The 20,808-nt window shown below is 39.4% G+C and overlaps 1 protein-coding gene and 1 pseudogene across 1 annotated transcript in view; one reads left to right on the top strand and one right to left on the bottom strand.

Moving 5' to 3' along the window:
• GPRIN3 (GPRIN family member 3) overlaps nucleotides 1-20,808 on the bottom strand; it is a 72,974-nt gene that overhangs the window by 40,812 nt on the left and 11,354 nt on the right. The window lies entirely within an intron of this gene.
• LOC102468539 (phosphoserine aminotransferase pseudogene) lies at nucleotides 1,279-4,410 on the top strand (annotated as a pseudogene).

Here is a 20,808-nt window from a genome sequence, read left to right as displayed (position 1 = left end):
ACTGAAGAGCCTCAACAACAGCCAGGACTTAATCTTTGCCTCCAGAGGTTTGCCTCTGTGGGGAAGAAAGGCAATTTCAGTGCCAAAGATCTCAACAGCAACACAAGAGAATGGCCCTTTCTCACCTGTGCAAACAGGAAAGTCTTCCTGGGGGAACCAGTGGAGGTCTACTGCAATTCCAGAAGGAAAAAGGCCCAGGAACAGTGTAGTAATTAAACAATCGTGGTACACAAGGTGGGCTCAGTCTGCCAGTTTGCACCTTCAGGAACCTCCTCTACAGTGGGGCTATTAGAGTGCAATGTATTGAGCTCCCGGGTAGAATTAGGTCCAGGATATTGCAAGAGCACATGCTTGTACACTTAGCAGAGGGGCTACCCAGGGCCTTGGCATGTGAGAGACGGCAAAACTGCCTTGAAAATCATGTGGGAGTTTGCCAGTTGTGAGGACAGGGTGCTTCAGGTGCACACAGCTAACCTGTGAATGGATGTACAGAAAGCCTGCTGGGAGGAGTGGTTTGGGTAGGTTAGGGCTGGCTAGGGCTGGTTAGGGCTGGAACAATAAGTAGTTGAGCATTGCTGAAGTTCCAAATGCCAGGCAGCCACTTGCTAAGAGATGAAACCAAAGGAAGCAGCAAAGCAAGATGGCAGTGGACTTTGTACATCTTTACTCCAGATCATGTGTGGTAACTGACAGTGTGGTGGGACAGATGTGTGAACATGAGTCAGAGGGCCTTTTAGAAGACTACTGCAGGGGTGGCGTGGTGGTTACGGTGCTGGACTTCCATGTGGCTGACCTCAGTTTGAGTCCTGGACCTGGAGGGTGAAACACATTCTGGGTGCATGTGCATACGTGGCCAAAATCACAGGAGGAAAATAATGGAGGAGAAGGGATTGCGGCATGGCCATTCCCCCAGGGGATGATTTCTCAGTTCCTTCTCACTGTCTCTTTTTGTCTCTCCAGTGAAAGTGCATGCTCTGTGGGGAAAAAAAAAAAAAAAAAAAGGTACTGCAAGGACCAGGGCAGTAAGAGCAGGAATACAGAAGGAGAAAGGAGATAGATCTAGAAACAACGAAGAGATCAAATCAGGTATATCCTGTAACTGACTGACTGTGAAGCATGAGGAAGTGGAGGAACCCAATTTCAAAACAAGGCAGAAAGATAACAGTGTGTTGTGGTATATGCCTTGATGGAGGTATTGACAGGTTATCGGCCATGATATTCCGAGGTAAGTGATCCAGCCCACCCTGTGGAAGGTTCTGGAATGATATGCTGAGCAGGATGACTCCTGAGCTGAGACCTGACGGGCAAGTGCAAGGAGGCCACGTAGGCAAATGCCAGGATGTGCAGAGTCAGAGGCCTAACACCACACACCGGAGAACCAATCGTAGTTCAGAATTGCCGTGTCCCTTACCTTCTGGAAACACTTCTCTGGGTGAGAAGCTATATCAGCACGTGGTTTAGATGTGTGTCTAGGATCAGCTTATTTGGATTCACACCCATTTTGGCACTTGCTAGCGGTGCTTAACCCCTCAGTGCCTATGCTGTAACACTGGACACACAGGATGAAAGTAACACCTGCCACACAGGTGAGCCCTTAGCAGAGAACTAGGCACAAGGAATGTTCATTAGTAGCAGCACTAGTTACTAGTGACAACGGTAGTAGAATTACTTGGGCTTTTCTTACTAAAACCAACTCACCCCTAGGTCTACCTGTGAAGTTGACTGCCCATTCCCTACTTCCTTTTCTCACTCCATCTGCTCCGTACCACAGAATAACCAAAAGATCATGTGGTCACTTGACCTTCTAATACAGAAAATGTTTAAGAAACTTACCCTGCATTGCAAAAATCTCGATTCCCTGTTCTGTCATCCAATCAATTCTTTTTTAACTCGTCCTAAATCTTGCTATTGCCTTTCCTCATAATTATTCCTGAAAGAAATGACTCAATATTCACCTGGATGCAAATCAAAGTTGACACTGAAGGGGAAAGGACCAGAAAGTAAACCAGCAAATCAAGAAAGCACTGGTGGAGGAACTGGAGTTTGGAGGGAATTACCATGGAGAAGCAGTTTATTAGAACTTCTGATTTTTTTGTCTTAATCTGTAACTTTGCTGTCTAACTGTTTAATTTATTCCCAGGGGAAAAGGAAGTACTATCCTAGTTTCTCATGTAGAATAATCATCTTTTAGCTTGACTTCATCAGTTGCTCAGATTCTCAGCTCTGCCATTATTATTATTATTGTTGCAGAACATATTCTTTTCCTCAACTTTAGACATTTCTTTTCTTCCCAAAGAATTATTTAATTTTATTTATTAATACTAACATTTCAAAAAATTGCTGTAGGGCATGTGCACTCACAAGAGAGAGACACAGAGAGAGGGAGAGAAATCAGGCTGCCAGGCCTGGGACTCCAACTGCAGTCGGCCATGTGGGAGTCCAGCACCTCAACCATCATGCCAGCTGTTGGCCCCAACTCTTCTTTTTTAGAGGTTGCTCAAATGTGTATGTGTATACATTTTAAAAACACGTGATAATAAAAGTCTTAAAATAATGCTTGAGTAGTTATAGTCTCTAAATGCTTTAATAACAGCAGTGAAAGGAAGCAGAAGATATAAGGAACACTAATTTGCAAAATATAAAAATGTTTCAACTAAACTGCAGTTTTTGCTGATAGTCTCGTTGAAGTACAGACAATATTTTAGATGAATGATGTTCACTATCACTGCTTTGTAATTATAATCCCTCAAATCTTGCCCTCAACTCTGTAATTCCTCCTTCTCTGTGTGGGGCCAGCTTCAGAATTTTAGTATTTCCCTCCCAGCCAAGTTCACCTTTCAAGGGTGCTTTCCTATACGCTCTCATTATCACAGCAGATAGACTTTGGTATTTTATCTGAGAATTTACCTCCTCATGTTCAGAAAGTTTACTTAAAAAAAAATTCTGTAGTCTTTTGTCTTCTCTATTTTTTAGATTGTGACTCTAATTTCAATTTATTCCCATTTCCTATGAGAATCTCTATTTATAATTAATAATTAATTTATAATTAATTTCCTACTTTTCTTTTATTACTTGTCACTGACTTCAGGAGCTTCTTGACTTTAAGAATGAGTAGAAAACAAGCAAAAATCTCCAAAAAGAAGAGTCACCAGGTATTGACAAAGAAAATAAGCGCTTTCTTTTCTTGCAATAAAAGTATCAAAACACTTGAAAACAATGATAATCAACTATTGATCTTACAAGGATAATACATTGTACCACAAATATATTTGCTAAGCAAAAATTAAAAATGAAAACAAAAACATCGCTCCTCAGCTGACTTGCTACCTAACCTCCACACCGTGGACACCCCGAGGCAGGTGGGCAACATTGGCCTGGGCCTGCTGCTGTGCTCGGTGTTGTCAGAGCTACAGAAAGAATATTAGACTGCAAAGGCATTGGCATTAGTGTTCTTGAAATGAGTCACAGCTCATCAGATTTTGCCAAGATCATTAACAACACAGAGAATCACGTGTGGGAATTAGTAGCTGCACCAGATAACTACAAGGTGATTTTTGTGCAAGGAGGCGGATCCGGCCAGGTCAGTGAAGGTGTGCCAACTCTGTGGTGACGGGAGCTTGGTCAGCTAAGGCTGCAGAAGAAGCCAAGAAGTTTGGGACTATGAATGTTGTTCATCCTAAACTTGGGAGTTACACGCAAATTCTAGACCCTAGCACCTGGAGCCTCAACCTGGACACATCCTATGTGTATTATCGCAAAAATGAGACTGTGCACCACGTGGAGCTGACTTTATACCTGATGTCAAGGGAGCAGTTCTGGTGTGCGACATGTGCTCCAACTTCCTTTTGAAGTCAGTGGATGTTTCCGAGTTTGGTGTGATTTTTGCTGGTGCCCAGAAGGACATTGGCTCTGCTGGGGTCATCGTGATGATCGTCCGCGATGACCTGCTGGGATCCGCCTGAGAGAGTGCCCCTCAGTCCTGGCGTCCAAGGTGCAGGCTGGAAACAGCTGCTTGTACAACACGCCTCCATGTTTCAGCATCTACGTTGTGGGCTTGGTCCTGGAGTGGATTAAGAACAACGGAAGGGGAGCAGCCATGGAGAAGCTCGGCTCCATCAAATCTCAAATGATTTATGAGATTATTGATAACTCTCAAGGACTCTATGTATGTCCGTGGAGCCCCAGAATAGAAGCAAGATGAACATTCCATTCCACATTGGCAAGGCCAAAGGAGATGATGGTTTAGGAAAAAGATTTTTCAATAAAGCTCTTGAGCTTAATATGATTTCCCTGAAAGGACACAGGTCTGTGGGAGGCATCTGGGCCTCTCTGTAAAATGCTGTCACTATTGAAGACGTTCAGAAGGTGGCCACCTTCATGAAAAAGTTTTTGGAGATATATCAGCTATGATATATCCTAACCAGTATAGACGCTGGCCTTGAACAACATACAAAATTAAAAGCTACTTGGGAGTGGCTACCAAAAGCTAAAAAACATGGTATTTTTCTCAGATGAAAATAACTGGTAGATTCTTCATGTCTTTCAAAGAACAACAGCAAAACATCTACAGCTCTCCAAAGTTGATGAGACCTAAAGGCCGCCTTAATTTTGACTCAAACTGGAAGCATTTTTAAAGTCTTCTTGTTGCTTTTCTAATGAATTCCAGCTTACTTTATCTTGGCTCTTGCTTTTTCTGGCTAGATCTCAGTATCTGAACTTGTCTGTGGAAGTAATTATGCAAACTGCAATTAGGTATTTCTGGCATCACGGGAACACATAGAATGGGAGCAGGGTATGTAATGGAGGCCCTTCAGGTGCTGGGAAGGGTCCCGTGGGTTCCTCAACTATTGATTAAGGTTAATGTTGACCATTTGGTAAATGTTCCAGAGTTCCAGGCAAATGAGCAAACTGTAGATCTTTCTTTATACTGTTATTTTCATAATGAGATAAAAGTGACAAATATATGTTTATATAGGAAGGTCTGTTTTTAATACCATATAGTTTATACCTGTATGCTTTTATATTTCTAGTAATACGGTACTTAGTGATATTTGTAGAGGGTTTTACAATTTGTTAAACCCTTGACCTTGTGCATTACGCATATGTCAACAGTTGTGGTTCCCCCCACCCACAGACTCTTCTAAGCTGCTCAATAAAAACATCTAGACATTCCAGTTCACTTTTACTCCACTTTCAGTAGAAAAGAACGCTGGTTGGTTGGTTGGTTCTTTTTGTTGTTGTTGTTGTTATAAAGCTGTTAAACAAAAACTCTTAATTAGACGCCCTTATCCTTTGTTCCATTGACTGTTTTCTCTGTACTGTTTGACCAGAGTGATACTGTGAGCTGCTGAGGATCTTTGCCCAAGAGTCTTCCTCCCATTACTCAAGTACTGTCAGTATTTTGTGTTGATCACGTGAAGAACATTGAAGTTGTAAAATATCTAAAAAAAACCCCTACATTCTAGCCTCAGAATCTTGAAGAATTCAATAATGAGCTCAATGGAAAACTGCACTATGTTTAATAAGTATTTATTGAGGCTATGTATAGGGCATTGTGCCAAGTCTACGATACACAAAGATACATATATAAGACTATAAGACCTGGTTGCTGCTCTCCCAAATTGAACATTTCGGCAAAGATATATCCCTAAAAATATCCTTGCATTAGAAATGTAGAGCAAAGTGCTATGTGAATGTAGGAAAGCAAAGGTTTAATGAATGCTAGTGTGAACTTCAGAGGGTTTTTGAGGTGAGGCATTAGTGAAGATTTTAAGAATATATACATATAGTTGCATATCTGTAAGCCACTGAAGTTTTGGGTTTATACATTACAAAAGTTAGCTTCAAGTTGTTAATACATTTAAACTGATCCAATTGGACTATTTCTTACATGGGGTAAAGATTTGAGTTGGCTTTATTTATTTATTTGTTTATTTACTTATTTGTTTGTTTATTTATTTATTTTGAGGGATATTTTTGCTATAGGATGCATGCACTCACTGGAGAGACACAGAGAGAGAGAAAGACAGAAAGCAAGAAATCATTCCACATGGGAGATGGTCATGCTGCAATCCCTTCTCCTCCATTCTCCTCTCGGGACTTAGGGAATATGAACACATTTCCCCAGTGTGAATTTCAAGCTGCCAGGTCCAGGACTCAAACTATGGTTGACTACATGGGAGTCCAGTGACATAACCATTATGCCATCTGCTGGACCCTTGAGTTGACTTTTAAAAGCTGAGCCTTGGGACCAGCAGGTGGAGTGGTAGTTGGGGCGCTGGATTCCCACATTGCCAACTGTGGTTTGAGTTCCAGACTGGGTAGCTTTCTCTCTCTCTCTCTCTTTCTCTGTCTCTCTCTGGTGAATGCATGTAGCCCATGGCAAAAATTAAAATAATAATAATAAATAAAATTAAATAAATAATTATTAAAAAAATTAATTATTAAAAAATAAAAATTAAATAGGAGAGTGAGAAAGCAAGCCTCCAGGTCTGGGATTTGAACAGTGGTCAGCTATGTGGGAGTCCAGCACTCTTAACCACCACGCTACCTGCCAGTTCCTAAATAAATAATTCTTTAAGAAAAAAAAAAAAGCTAAGCCTTTGGGTAGATGAAAGAGTCTAAGCAAAGACAGAAAAATACAGTTACTGTGGCCTCATTGCAGTCCATTCCTGCCTGAAACTTAAGAGTATATGAAGGTGGGTCAGCAGGTGATGTGGTGGTTAAGGTGCTGGACTCCCACATGGCCAACCGCAGTTTGAGTCCTGGACCTGGTGGCTTGCCATTCACACCAGGTGTATGTATGTTCATGCCCAAAATCCATAGAGGAGAATGGAAGAGAAGAGATTGACAAGTGGCTTTCCACTCTGAGGATGATTTCTCTCTTTCCTTCTCTCTGTCTCTGGTGAGAGTACACACTCTATTGCAAAAACCTAAAAACAAAACAAAATAAAACAAAACAAAAACTCCAAGTATCTCAAGGAAGAGAATTGAGGTAGTGGGGTTGAGGATAGCATAGTCAATTATCAATAGACTTCAATGTCAGGCTAAGATTAATTCCAGAGATAATCTCAATGTTCTATACCTCAAGTTTTTTTTAAAAAAATATGAATGAATACATTAAATAAAATGTAGAATAAAAAAGAAGAGGAAAAAGTTGAGTGTGTTTAGAAATCCTCTTGGGTATTGGGTATTGGGATTATATAAATACTAAAGTTAATAATGTCTGCTAGGCTGTACCACGACAATCTTGATTTTTACCATCTTCTGCAAATATAGAAGACAATTTGCTCTAGCTTTTGTGTCAGACCAGCAAACTTGTATCAAATGATGACGAGAAACATGTTTTCATCACTTTTCTTGGGAGTGCTCATGATTTTTGATTATTCATTTGAACACATGGAGTCACGTACCGTTAAACTTCAGTACCATAAGGGCCCTTAAAGAACAAAGAATCCTGCTCCATGCACTGGGTAGTTTTTCCCTGAGCCTTTTCTGTTTTTCTTGCTATAACACCTTAATTGCATATATTTTTAAGGTGGCCGATTTAAGAAAAGACACAATATGTGATCCTGGAAGAGAGGTTTTTAAATTCTCTTGTCTCTCTCTTTGCAAAGCAAATTGGCTCTTGTATGAGTCAAAACAGAGAAGCTCTTCTTCTTAAATAAGAACTAAAGAATAATCAATATGATACAAATAGACCTCATGATTGTTCTGTATACTGTCCTGGTCACTCATTTATAAGAAATTATGATGTTGTATGAAGCCAACATACTTTTGAAGTTTTTCCTCTTCACTAATGATTTTCTGAGTCAATTAAGTTTTCATTAATTCATCTCACTGCCACCTTTAGGACTAAAATTCCATTTTAATATATTTCCCATTAGGGCACAGAGAAGCTGATAAGCAAATTGTTCTTATCCTGTGTACCTTGATAGATCACCTTTGGCTTGGATGAGGGGAATTTGTTTTTTCCATGCAGTGTACTCTCATGAGCGTTACCAAAAAACAATACGCACTTGTCAGAACAGTTTGCAGCTCTTCTCAAACTGGGGATGAACTTTAAAGGTCAGGAGATGTTATTATGCAGCAAATTTAGCTTATGATTTATCTCAAAAAAGGCAACATCACACATAACCCTCAGAAGGTCTGGGTTACATTTTTAAAAGTCCCCAAAGGATGTGGAAAATGAGAATAAGTTTTCAATAACAATACTAATAATAGATCCTATTTTTAAGCTACTCTGTGTAAGAGATTGCACTCAGCATTTTATCTTATTTATGCTCTACAATAAGCCCCCAGGAAAGTTTTTCTTTTTTTTTTTCTTCTCTTTTTCAATATGAGAAATAGAACTTTACTCCTCACCCACTTTGAACTTCTGGCACCATTTCCCCCACTGATCACCTCTCCTTTACATTCTCCTTTATTGACTTTCCTTTTCATTTTCAGACGGTCCTTCTGGGGAATCAGAAGGTGGAGCAACAGTAAAATCCAACACTCTGCAAAGCTGACCCACACAAGAAGGTTCCGGGTTTGTCTTCTGAGAACTGCCTGAGTACAGTGGGCAAGGATATATATATGCCCATGATCCAGCTGGGGGTGGATTGTGCCATTGACATTGTTGGGAGGGGGGTGCTGTTTCTCTTTCTTTGTTCCTCTCCCTCATGAAAGGAATAAATAAATACACTTAAAAACGTCACAATTGGTCCCTTAGTTGTGTTCAAACTTATTCCTTCTATGATCCCAAATTACTAGCTTTATCAAGAACTCTCTTCTTGGGACCAGCAGTTAGTGTAATGGCTATTTGCTGGACTCCCACGTAGTCGATCGTGGTTCAAGTCCTGGACCCAGTGGTGCGCTTAAGATCCTGAGAGGAGAATGGAGGAGAAGGGATTGCGGCGTGGCCATCCCCCCGGGGGGTGATTTCTTGCTTTCTGTCTCTCTCTCTCTGTCTGGCGAGCACACGCACCCTATAGCGAAAACCTCTCCAAAAAAAGAACTCTCTTCTTCAATCCTCTTCTTTCATGTCCTTGGGAATTTCTTTAATGGTATTTAGGGGTGATAACTCTAGGGGTTCATGTTGCAGGCTTCTCCTTTTTCCTCCTGTTCCTGGTCCTATTTCATTTCGTAAGTACAGGCCAGATATATGACCTGCACAGTCTGACAGTATCCCAAGCTCAACATCCGACACTAGATTTGACATCATTCTGCCAATACAAACTTTCCTCTTGACATCTCTATTTTTGCTAATGGCACCAATGTTCTTGCAGTCAAAGCCTGGAATCATCTTGACAGCCTTCTCCCCTTCCCCTAGAGTCATGCAGTCACCAATTTCTGTCATCTCTCTGCCAAAAATACTTGCAACTTTCTTTCCAATGGGTGAGATTCCAATAAAAAGGCTTGTTCCATTTCTATAACTCTTTAAAATATATAAAGGTATTGTTTCTTATAATTTTCAAATTAATCTCATAGATACAAAAACCGAGGCTTCAGAAACTGATTTGCCCAACAGTTTATAAGCAAAGGAAAGTCTTGATTCCAGGCCTTCTGACTCTTATTTTTCTAAGAGCAACATTCCAGCAACAATCTTTATCGAGGTATACTTAAGGCACAGCTACCTCAGACACAGTCTCCCCATTTTGATCCAATACAGTTTATATTATCACTAAGAATAACCACTGTCAAATGACATTAAAAGGAAAGAAAAGAAGAGAAAAGAAAAGAAAAAGAGCCAAACAGGATGAGCCAGTGGTTAGGACAGCAGGATCCCACATCGCTGACTATGTGGCTCAGGTCCTGAATCTGGTGGCTTGAGAAATATGCTGGGCATGTGTGTGTGCATGCCCAAAATCCCAAGAGGAGGTTGGAGAAGAAGGGATTGGCCATCCTCCTGGGAGTACTTTCTCTCTCTCTCTCTCTCTCTCTCTCTCTCTCATGACCACATGGGCCCTGTAGCGAAATTACAAAAAAACAAAACCAAAATACAGATCAGATCACATGACTCTCAGCTCATAAAATGTTAGAATTACTTAAACTGGTACTTTCTAATTTGTTTCCAACAGAATTTTGGAACATAGCTTCCTGTAACTCCCTTATATGTCAGCCAAATGGAACTATTTTGTTTTTCAAACGTGCTTCAAGCATCTGCCTGCATTTTTCTGCTCAGGCCATGGTCCCCCTGGAATGTGTTCTCTGCCTTCAAATACACTGTCTGTTCTTTCTCTCTTTCTCTCTCTCTTTCTCTCTCTTTCTTTCTTTCTTTCTTTCTTTCTTTCTTTCTTTCTTTCTTTCTTTCTTTCTTTCTTTCTTTTTCAAACAACTGATATATCCACAGTATATCAGAGACTGGGTAGGTATGGGGGAAAAGTAAGTGAATAAGCAGAAGGGCTTGATTCCTCAAAGTGCTTAGGAGCTATCGCAATCTTTAAGTTTCATGACAAATACCACACTCTCCACAGAATAATCTTTTCTAGATGTCTCAGCAGGAGGTGATGACATCTTCCTCTCGATAGCCATAGTACAGTGATGGAACCTCTATTATAGGATTTTACCATAATCTGATTGCATTAGCGTTATTGAGGCATATGTCTTCTCTCTAATGCTAGGATATAAGCTCCATTTTTTTTTTAAGAGGTTTTTGCTATAGGGCGCATGAGCTCGCCAGAGAGACAGAAAGTGAGAAATCACCCCCCCAGGGGGAATGACCATGCCGCAATCCCTTCTCCTCCATTCTCCTCTTGGGATATTGGGCACGCACGCACATGCGCTCAGCGTGAGCTTTAAGCCAACAGATCCGGGACGCAGACCGCGGTCAACTACGTGGGAGTCCAGCGACATAGCCATTACGCTAACTGCTGGTCCCATAAGCTCCATTTTTGATAGGGGCTTTAAGTAGCTCAATATCTAGCCTTTGCAGCAGGTAGCATGCCACTTCTCATAATAAGACTTCAATAAATAATTATTGGAATAAATAATTCCTCTGAGTTCGTGAATTAGAGATTGAGGAGTGACACAAACTATTCACATACAGACAGCACAGCAGAGGATACAGTAAGCACATACTAGTCCCACACTTGTTCACAATGGTTAACAGAACATTATTTTAGGCAACAGGATTGTCAGCTGATGTCCAAAGTCCCATGATATTTGCCTCCACCTATGTAAAGAGAGTCTTGAGATAGAAACTAACCCAAGACTTCTGGGCAGCAGAGTGCAAATCTGTGCAGTCTGCATGTTTTTGTATGTCAATGAACAGGGAACAGAATTAGCATCTGCTTGATAGGGCCTGATTTCATTATCTCAGAACTGGATGAATATCATACTCTGGACTGAAATTCTAAACTACATTAAAAAAAGAATTAGAGCAATTTGTATAGTTATATTTACTGTGAATACTTAGGGTATAACCACAAATTAGTCCAATCATCCCCCCCACAAATAAATTCCCCTTTAGTTAAACTGTCCTGAACAACGAGCTGTTTTCCTCCTCTATAGCTTTGTTTTCTGAAGCATGTCAGACAAGTATAAAAGTATGTAGCTATTTGAGTTTCACTTCTTTAATTAGCATAATATATGAGATTTAAATTTGTTGTTTGATATGTCAATATTTTGTTCCTTTGAGCAAATTTTATTGTTATTTTTTTAAAAGAATTATTGTAGTTAATTTTATTCATTATTATTATTTAATTTGCTGTAGGGCACGTGTGTACACCAGAGGGACAGTGAGAAAGGGGAAGTGAGAAAACAAGCCACCATGTGGGAGTCGAGCACCTCAACCACTATACCAACTGCTGGCCCCTCTTTGAACAAATTGATGGGTAGTGTTTCTTTGCATGAACATGGTAATATTCTTTTTTTTTTAACTTTTAATTGAGAGACATTTGGGTTATTTTTTTAATTTTGGTGAAAAAAGTCAATAAAAATAGGGTTTTATGTTATCATGGTTTTCATTTCACTTAGTTAAATAGCAGTGAGATTGACAAGATTGACAAGTAAGCAAATGTTTAATTGTACAAGAAACTGTCAAATATTTTCCACAGTGGCAGTATTATTTCCTGTCTCAACTAGCAACTCAGCAGAGTTCCAGTTGCTTCATATCCTTGTCAACATTTGATATTATCAGGGTTTTAAAATTTTTTTTCTCTTTTTGTCTTTGCCATTCTGAATGTGTTGTGTGGGATGGAATTTCAAAACTTCATCTTTTTAGAATCATAATATTTCTATTTCCATATTAACCTACACTCAATTTTCTTCTCTCTTATTTGATTTGTATTCTGTCTTTCACTAAACTACAAATTCTTTTCTGGGTAAGGAAAGTCTAAGTCATCTTTGTATATATGATGCTCTGTTGCCCCATTCTAAGTGCAGAGATCTGCAACCACAGGCAAATAACATATGCTACTTAAATGAATGCTTCCATAAGAACAGATTAGATCAACACATACAGTAACTTAACCTAGCATTTCCTAATTTTATCAATTGGGGGATATCAAATAAATTTTAATAAAATTAGGCTCTTCCCTCTCTTTTTGAGGATTTTTGCACTTTCATTATTTTTTGTGGGCATTTGTCTAGATAATAGATTTGTTGTCTTCATCAAAGGATAAAAGGAATATATGGTTGGGAAGGTGAAATATTTGAGTAATGAATTTCTTGTGCCTATACAAAAGTAAGACTTTTCTTAATTGAGAAAGAAATTATTAATTATGTATCTGTGTCTTTATTTCACAAATTAGATAGCCTACTTGCATTTCAATGTGCTTTTCAGATGAGAGAGAAAAAGTTGGAATTACAAGGGGGATCTGCTACATAAACATCATTTATTATGTGAGTTGGTGCAAAAAAAAGGGATTACAGTCATATAGAAGTCAAAAAAGATACATAATCAAAAAAAATCTTGAAAATGGAAAGATTCTCAGAAGCCTACAGACAATCTCCCTATCAGTGCAGAAATTCTAGCTAAATTCTAGTTGAATACTTCCAGTATTGATAAACTTGGCTACTTCATACAGCACCAATGCATACAACGCTAAACATATGAATCTCAACAAAGAAAACAAACAAAAAAGTAAGAAAAGAAGGAAGTGAAGGCAGCTTCTTTCTGAGCTTTTGGTTTTCTAAAAATTATATTGTACACACCTACTGTAGCACCTACAGAAAACTAAAAATGGAGTCTGGAATCTACTGTGACAGAAAATATATTTGTTTGAGCTAATCTCATTACTTTTTCATTGAAGAGATGAGTTCAGTGGCTTAAATGACATAAGTCTTGAAACTTCTTTATAGCCACTTTTTCAGAAAATTCTTTTTGAATGGAAATAACCCAAAACTTACAGTTTCATGTATAGGAGAAAATTCATATGAGCCTGTGGAAGTTAACAGAATAAAACTTCTTAAATGTAATCCATAAGCAGAATGGATTGTGAAATCTTCAGTAGAAAAGCTTGTAGAACTCAAAAGTAAGAGACATCCTGATCATAAACATACATCTTTTCATGGGCTAGCTTCCACGGTGGCTTTGAACTAGGTGTCAACTTAGAACAGATGGAAGCCCATTCCTGGAATTCCCTTTCCTAGATAATTTTTCATTACAGTTGGCAACACGGGTTATCATGTGAGATCGGAAAGGAGATGTGGAAGAGCATCATAGCTCTGGAGGATAGTGTGGTACAACAGGTGTTGCTCATTGACCTCCAGCTCACCTTGCTGTCAGGTAGCAGCCAGGTGCCAGAATTTGCCTCCCCCCCAGACCTCCTTCTTCGGCTGCTGGAACAGGTGCACGAACAGCTTTGCAGTGAAGAGTGCCAGCTCCTTCTACGGTCCTCCGGGTCATTGAAGTTGGAAGAGGTATGAGTCAGACACAGGTTCCAGTTTGTCTTTATGGGTTTTAGTTTGTTTTGCAGATTTCAGTCTGTCCTTGTTTGGCTCTACTTCAAATCCAGCTTTCTTCCCAACTGTTAAATGTGCTAAGCTACAATGACATCAGCTCCCTCCCCCACCCCAGATGAGACAGCAACCGCAAAGCTCTCCATCATGTAAGATCTAAGACATACAATAAACCCATTATTCCATATCACAACAGTGGTTCTGCTTGTCTAGCTACTATGGTTGCCCTTAAGTCTTTCCTATTCAGAATAAGTACTTGATTGCAAATATTCTTTTGTGCAAGCCTTTCTCTTGTACAATGTATGATAGTACCACATGTACTAGTACTAATTTAGTGGGCCTAAGAATGTATTTTGAAATAAAGACTTGGAATATGCTCTTTTGCTCAATTCCTGTCAAAAGATAATGGTCTAGGGAATTGGGACTTTGATCCATGACCAGAGAACAGAGAACAAACTAATTTGGGGGCCAGTCAGCTGTATGACAGTACAACATAACAGTCTGTGAGGAAATTCTACACAGGGGGGTTCCTGGTTCAAGTCCAGAGACCTCCCTGAGTAAGCCAGGCACTTGGTCACCCAGAATCCAGAGCTGGCTGAAGGCAGGGGGTGGATTGGGGCATCAAGACCCTGGTGACAGCGCTGTCTACTTTTCTTTCTCCAACACACACGTGATCATGTAGAAAATAAAGAAACTTCAAAAAAAAAACTCTATTATAAACTTTGGTGCAATAACTAGAATTAAAAACCAACAGAGCTAACTAGCTGTTTCTTTAAATTATGTTTTAATGTGACACCTGGAACATTATATCTACTCACACTAAAATAGAAATATTAAAAATTTGAAAACAATTTTAATCAACCAAATTTTATCACAGTGTATATGCACTGAGAGTAAATAAATACTATCAAGAGCATTTCAGTCTCTTAAATTCTTAATGCTTTACTTGGCTTTTTAAGATTTTATGGTGTTTAGAGGCAGGGATGCCTCTTTTCATTTTTTCCTCCTCCCAACCCCACAAAGATAAGTCCTTATTAAACATCAATTGAATGAAGTAAAAAACAAATTTCAGCTTCCTGTTTTTTACATGAAAGAAAAGAGCAGCAGTGTATGAGCCAACAACCACAACCAACTGCATCCTCTGTTGCTTTTCTCATTATTATATAGAAACTCCAGCAGGAAACCACAGCAATATCCTTTTCACCACTATAGCAAAATCTCGCGAATTGCTGGCAAGCACAAATCAGCCATGTTGACAGCTTGTGAATGCCCTCACCATTTCTACTCACCACACTCAGGTGCTTGAAAGCATTTTTAGTGATGTTTCTCAAAGGCAAATTACTGAGAAAAAATAGTCATAATACTACAGTTTAGCCACTTGTCTCAGGGTAAATTACATGAAAAACAAAAACAATAAGTACAATTGAAACTTGATTCCCCCCTCAATGTAGCTGATTAAAGAAAAACAAACTGAAACGGACAAGTGTTAACATTTGTCATTTGACTCAGACTTACAAAAACATTTCTAAGTAACCAACGATCTATTACTCTTTACCCAAAAGAGTACTAGGAAAGTACTAGTTTTTTTTTCCCCTTTGCATTCAAAATGGCCCAAGATTTAGATGTTCACCTACAAAATGCAGCAATCCCTTTCATCCGTTCTCACTATAATCTCATTTAGGATATGCAGAAACACACGCTTAACACTTATAATATGAGCCTTGATAATGTGTTTTATCAATGAAGGCATTTTCCATCGAAGGTCTCTTAGTTGTCCGGGAAGTACAAAGAAAAGAATATGGCAGAAGTCCAGGGCTTTCAAGGGCTTTAGCGTCAATGTGAATGGCAGACAGGTATGCTCATTTCACACAGACGTTGGAGTGTGGAACTCGGTGAGTTTCTATATGCCCACATGACCCAGTACGCAAGCTCCCCTTTGGGAGTTTATTTAATGAGTACACCTAAAAATGAATGAAATGATACTTGCTTGGGAGCGAATGGAGGGGGAGCAAAGAAAACTATTGCTACGTTCCAAAACAGGCTGAAGAAATCTGAAGTCCAGAAAAAGAGACCCAAGAATAAACAAATGCAAGGGCCAGCCAGGTGGTGTGATGGTTAAGGCAGCTGGATCCCAAATGGCAAACCATGCCGTTTGATTCCCAGACCAGGTAACTGGAGAAACACACCAGGCTTGTGTGTGTGTGCATGCCTAAAATCCTCAGAAGAGGGTGGAGAAAAAGTGATAGTAGCATGGCCATCCCCCAGGGAGTACTTTCTCTCTCTCCCTCTCTCTCTCTGTCTGTGTCTCTCTCTATCTCTGTTGAGTGCACTCATCCTATAGCAAGTAAAAAGAAAAAAGAGAGAAAAACTATGCAAGACTATTAAAAACAAAGGTGGGGAGTGCTGGCAATATAAATGACCTTGGAGATTTCTGGATCATCTTTCTCATTTCTTGAGAGAAATTTGGTTTAGGTGCTTTGGGCAATGGCACGATTTTGTGTACCACTTTGACAGACTGTGACATGGTGTACCATGTTCATGATGTTTGTTTTATGTCCTATCTACTATTTTGTACTTCCTATTTTTCATTAAATTGACTTTAGCTAGTGCTCCAGTTAAAAATATTAGCCTATTCCTAAGAAATACCATCCGTGAAATCACAGGTTTGATGTGCCAGTTATGTATTTTTCATCACATATTAAAAAAATTTTAGCCACTTGTCTAAGGGTAAATTACATGAAAAAAACAAAACAATAAGCACAGTTGAAACTTGATTCCCCCCTCGATGTAGCTGATTAAAGAAAAACAAACTGAAACTGACAAGTGTTAACATTCTTCATTTCAATAAAAAAAAAATGTTTAGGTTTTTGCCAAGGGGCATGTGGGCTCGCTGGAGACAGAGAGAATCTGGTGGCTTGCTTTCTCACTTCCTGTCTCTCTCACTGTCACCCTCTGTCTCTCTCTGGTCAAATTAAAAAATAATGAAATGAATGAATAAATAAAATAACATAAATAATTATATATAAAAAAAGAAATCAGCCCCCTGCAGGGATGGTCACACTGCAATCCATCTCCTCCATTCTCCTCTTGGGATTTGGGGCACACACACACACATGTGCCTGGCATGAGTTTCAAGCCACTGTGTCCAGGACTCAAACTGTGCTTGACCATGTGGGAATCCAATCTTTAGCCACCATGCCACCTGCTGGGCCCTGCACATATTTCTTATAAAAATACTTAAAGTTTTTTTTTTTTCTGAACATATGTCTACATTAGAATAAATTTATAAATAAATTTATAATTATAAAATTATTAAGATAAAACGGAAACCTGTGTACTACCTAAGACGACCTCAAAGGTCACTGTTGAAAACTGCCTGCACCTTCAAAAGCAGTGTCTTTTACATCCTGAAATAAAGTTTGGGTTTTGAAATGACATGACGTGAAACTGACTCTCAAATTGACAACAGGGACCAGCTAATAAGATGAATTTTCCATGGGTAATTTCAGTCTTTTTTTTTTTTTTTTTCTGTCTTTTTTTTTTTTTTTACTATAAAAAACCACAATTATTTATAAAAGAACTAAAAAGAAAAAAAAGATATTTATAATTGGTAGATTTTGATTTTCAAAATGGACAGAGGTACATTTACCCTTCTCTCAAGTACCATTAATTTATTAGAATATAGTTTTAAGAAAAAGTTTGTTGCCAATGGACGTCCTCTACGTTTTTTTTCTTTTTTTTTTTTTTTACTTTTTGATGTGCTATAATGACTGCTTAACTTTCATAAGTAAATGAGTATCTGTGATTGAAACATCAATCACGGAAACACTGGTTCTATAAATAGTTCCTAAGTCCAAAGTCCATAGGTAAAGTTAAACAAAGACACATGTCTGGTTTTTCTAGTGTGTGTGTGTGTGTGTGTGTGTGTGTGTACACGTGCTTGTGTGTGCTCATGCACATGACCATGTAAAAACATATTTCATTTTTTCTTCTGAGGAATAAAATGTTTACTGAACATATGCGTCACCTGAATATTTTGAAACCAAGTAATGTTTGCCGGTTTTATCACCTATACAATGATTTATAAAGTTTTAATTAAAATGTCTGTCCTGAAATTTACCTTGTTTAAAAAATGACTTACCACTGATTTTAAAAGCTTTCTTTTTTGTTTAAGTGACACGAAATGCAAGGTGAGACAGAAGAAAGTGGTACATAAACTCCTGCCTTGTCCCCACATTCTGGCACAGTGTTGATAATTCCGTGGACCTCCTGACACTCTCCAGCTCTGTACTGTGGCACAGGGGTGGAGCTGCCGCCTTCAAATAGGTCCATCTGGATTCCTACAAAGCTTAGTCAATTACTGTGTGTGGGGCCCAGAGCAAATTCTTTAATCTCTTTCCTCATCTCTCAAAGGGAGAAAATATTAGTACAAATGTCATGGATGTGTTTAAATGAGGAAGGGGCTGGGACCAGTAGATGATGTGGTGATTGAGGTGTTGGACGCTCCCACATGATTCAAGTCCTGGACCTCGTGGCTTGCTTTCTCACTTTCCCTCTCTCTCTCTCTTAATAGTGTGTGTCTCTTTCTGGTCAAATTAAAATAAATGATGAATAAATAAAATGAAATAAAATAATTTTAAACAATGAGAAAGGGGCTTAGCAGGATGCTACTGGCCAAGAAGCCTTAAGAATGAAGACTTGACAGAGCCACCCAAATCTGCAGCCTGGCTCTCACCCATTTCCTCTGGGAAGTAAATAGATAGAGATAAATGCATCAGGATTCTCTTAGGCTCTAGGACCAAGAAGGCAAAGTGCCCTCAGGTTCATTTTAGCCTCTGGTTCCCTGTTTCAGAGGTCTCGTCTCTTTTCTTTTATTTCTCCTAAACCACTACCTTCTGAGCTCCAGCATGGCGGTTCCCCTTCCTGTCAGGGTAAACACAGAGAGAGAATCACTTGCCAGGCATTTCAGAGGTACAAGTGATCGCTTAATTCCTAGGGTCAGATTGAGAAAGAGTTATGAGAACCTCCTTAGGAAAGTGGGCGAGAAGCATGGGGTATTACACAGAGCAGCCACAGAAGGGTGGGTATTTTCAGCACACTGGAACGGGTACATTCTCCAATAACAATTGGACCCAAGGTCATCCCCCAAGGGGGGAGGTGATGCCTGAGAGTCTAAGCAATTCTCTGAAACAGTGACTTTTAAACAGTCTTAAAATACACTAGTGGATCATAAACTGGTTGTAAGCAATAATAAAGTACAACGACAGCAAATGATTTACTACAGGAACAGGGCCGTCTTCACTAATGTCAGTTACACTAATCCAGATAATAAAGTGATCTTTATAATAATGTCACATTTGCTCATCTGCTTTGGGTTTGTAGGTGTTTCCTTGAATAGGAAAAACAGGGGAAAGGGGGTAAAGTTACACTGAGGTCCTGGCATACCCCTCAGGAAGGAATTCCCGAAGTGTACGCAGTAGCCACCAGCAGAAACGTGAAAGATCTCTTAATCTTCCATCTGCCCAGCCTTTTCCCTTTTGTTACCCTCTGTTTCTCAGTTGGTTTCAGCAGAATCAAGTTGAGAATATTGATATAAGTGTCTGAGTTCTTATCTTCTATTACGTTAAGGAAGTGTAGCATGGGGAAGACCTCCTCCAGTTCTGGAGGAGACCTGCCTGGGAAGAAAGAAACCCAGGTGCAGAAGCAGGTGGTGAGGCCTTCAAGAGGAACGGAAATTAAGCTGAATTACTGGGGCTTCCAGGAAGCAAGAAGGAGGTTGGGGGTGCTTGTTGGGACGGAGGAAGGGCTCTAGTTGTTAGGCTGCTAGGGGAACTCCTGATTTCCAGGCCAGGAAAACCCATTCTAACTTTGTTGAACCATATTTTTTAATCAGTTCACCTATTCCAGTTGTCTGGGAATTATTTGAGAATTCAGGCTATGTCTGATTCAACTTTGAATCCTAAGCACATGGCATAGGGTTTAACCTATATATCAATGTTCATTGCAGATAGCATAAACGATCCAAGAAATGGCACCTTCCTTCAAACAGGGCCCTCCACTGACCCCATTTCACATTCTATACCTCATCTCCCAAGTCTATTTCTATTCCCAGTTAGAGGAATCCTTTTATTCAATTTGCACAACAAAGAAACTGAAGTACCCTCAGTCCAGTCCAGCTCAGGTTATTAATTTGTACCATCTCTCTTTGAGATTTAAGACTCACCACTCAAAAGCTACATCCCTGGGAGGGGTTATTCTTTCTTTCTTTCTAAATTTCTTTCTTGTTCTTTCTCTTTCTCTCTTTCTTCTTCTTTTCTCTTTCTTTTTCTCTTTTTTAAATTTCTCTTTATTTCTTTCTTTCCTTTTCTTTTGTTACTATATGGTGCACTCACTCACCAGAGAAAGACAGAGAGACAGAGAGGGAGAGAGAGAGAAAGTAAGAAAGGACCTATGGAGTGGGGGTGGGTGGGGTGGGGGGGCGATGGCCATGCTGCAGTCCCTTCTTCTCCATTCTCAATCTCTTCTCCTCTAGTCTCCTCTTAGGATTTCAGGCACATATACACACATACCTGACATATTTTCATATTTTTCAAGCTACTGGGTCAAGACGCCCACCCACAGTCAGCCATGTGAGATCCAGCCACCTTAACCAGCCAGGATGATGTTTTAAAAACCCAAACACCAAAATATCCAGCCATGGAATAGGAGAATAGTTTTATTTATTTATTTATTTATTTGTTTGTTTGTTTTTATGAAAGATCTCGCCATTTTTATGCACCTAAATTTGTATCAGTTAAAAATTACTATAAAAAAACTTTGTTCCTAAAGAATTTTAACATTGAAGGTCTCATGTATGATCAATATATTTCAGGTGACACGATGCCTAATACTCAAATACTAGGGCGTCATTCTAATGAGGAAGCA

This window comes from Tupaia chinensis, unplaced genomic scaffold (assembly GCF_000334495.1).
Source record: "Tupaia chinensis unplaced genomic scaffold, TupChi_1.0 Scaffold000094_1, whole genome shotgun sequence".
NCBI lineage: Eukaryota > Metazoa > Chordata > Mammalia > Scandentia > Tupaiidae > Tupaia > Tupaia belangeri.
The sequence above is the reverse complement of the archived record's forward strand: the minus strand, read 5'-3'. Positions and strand labels throughout refer to the sequence as shown.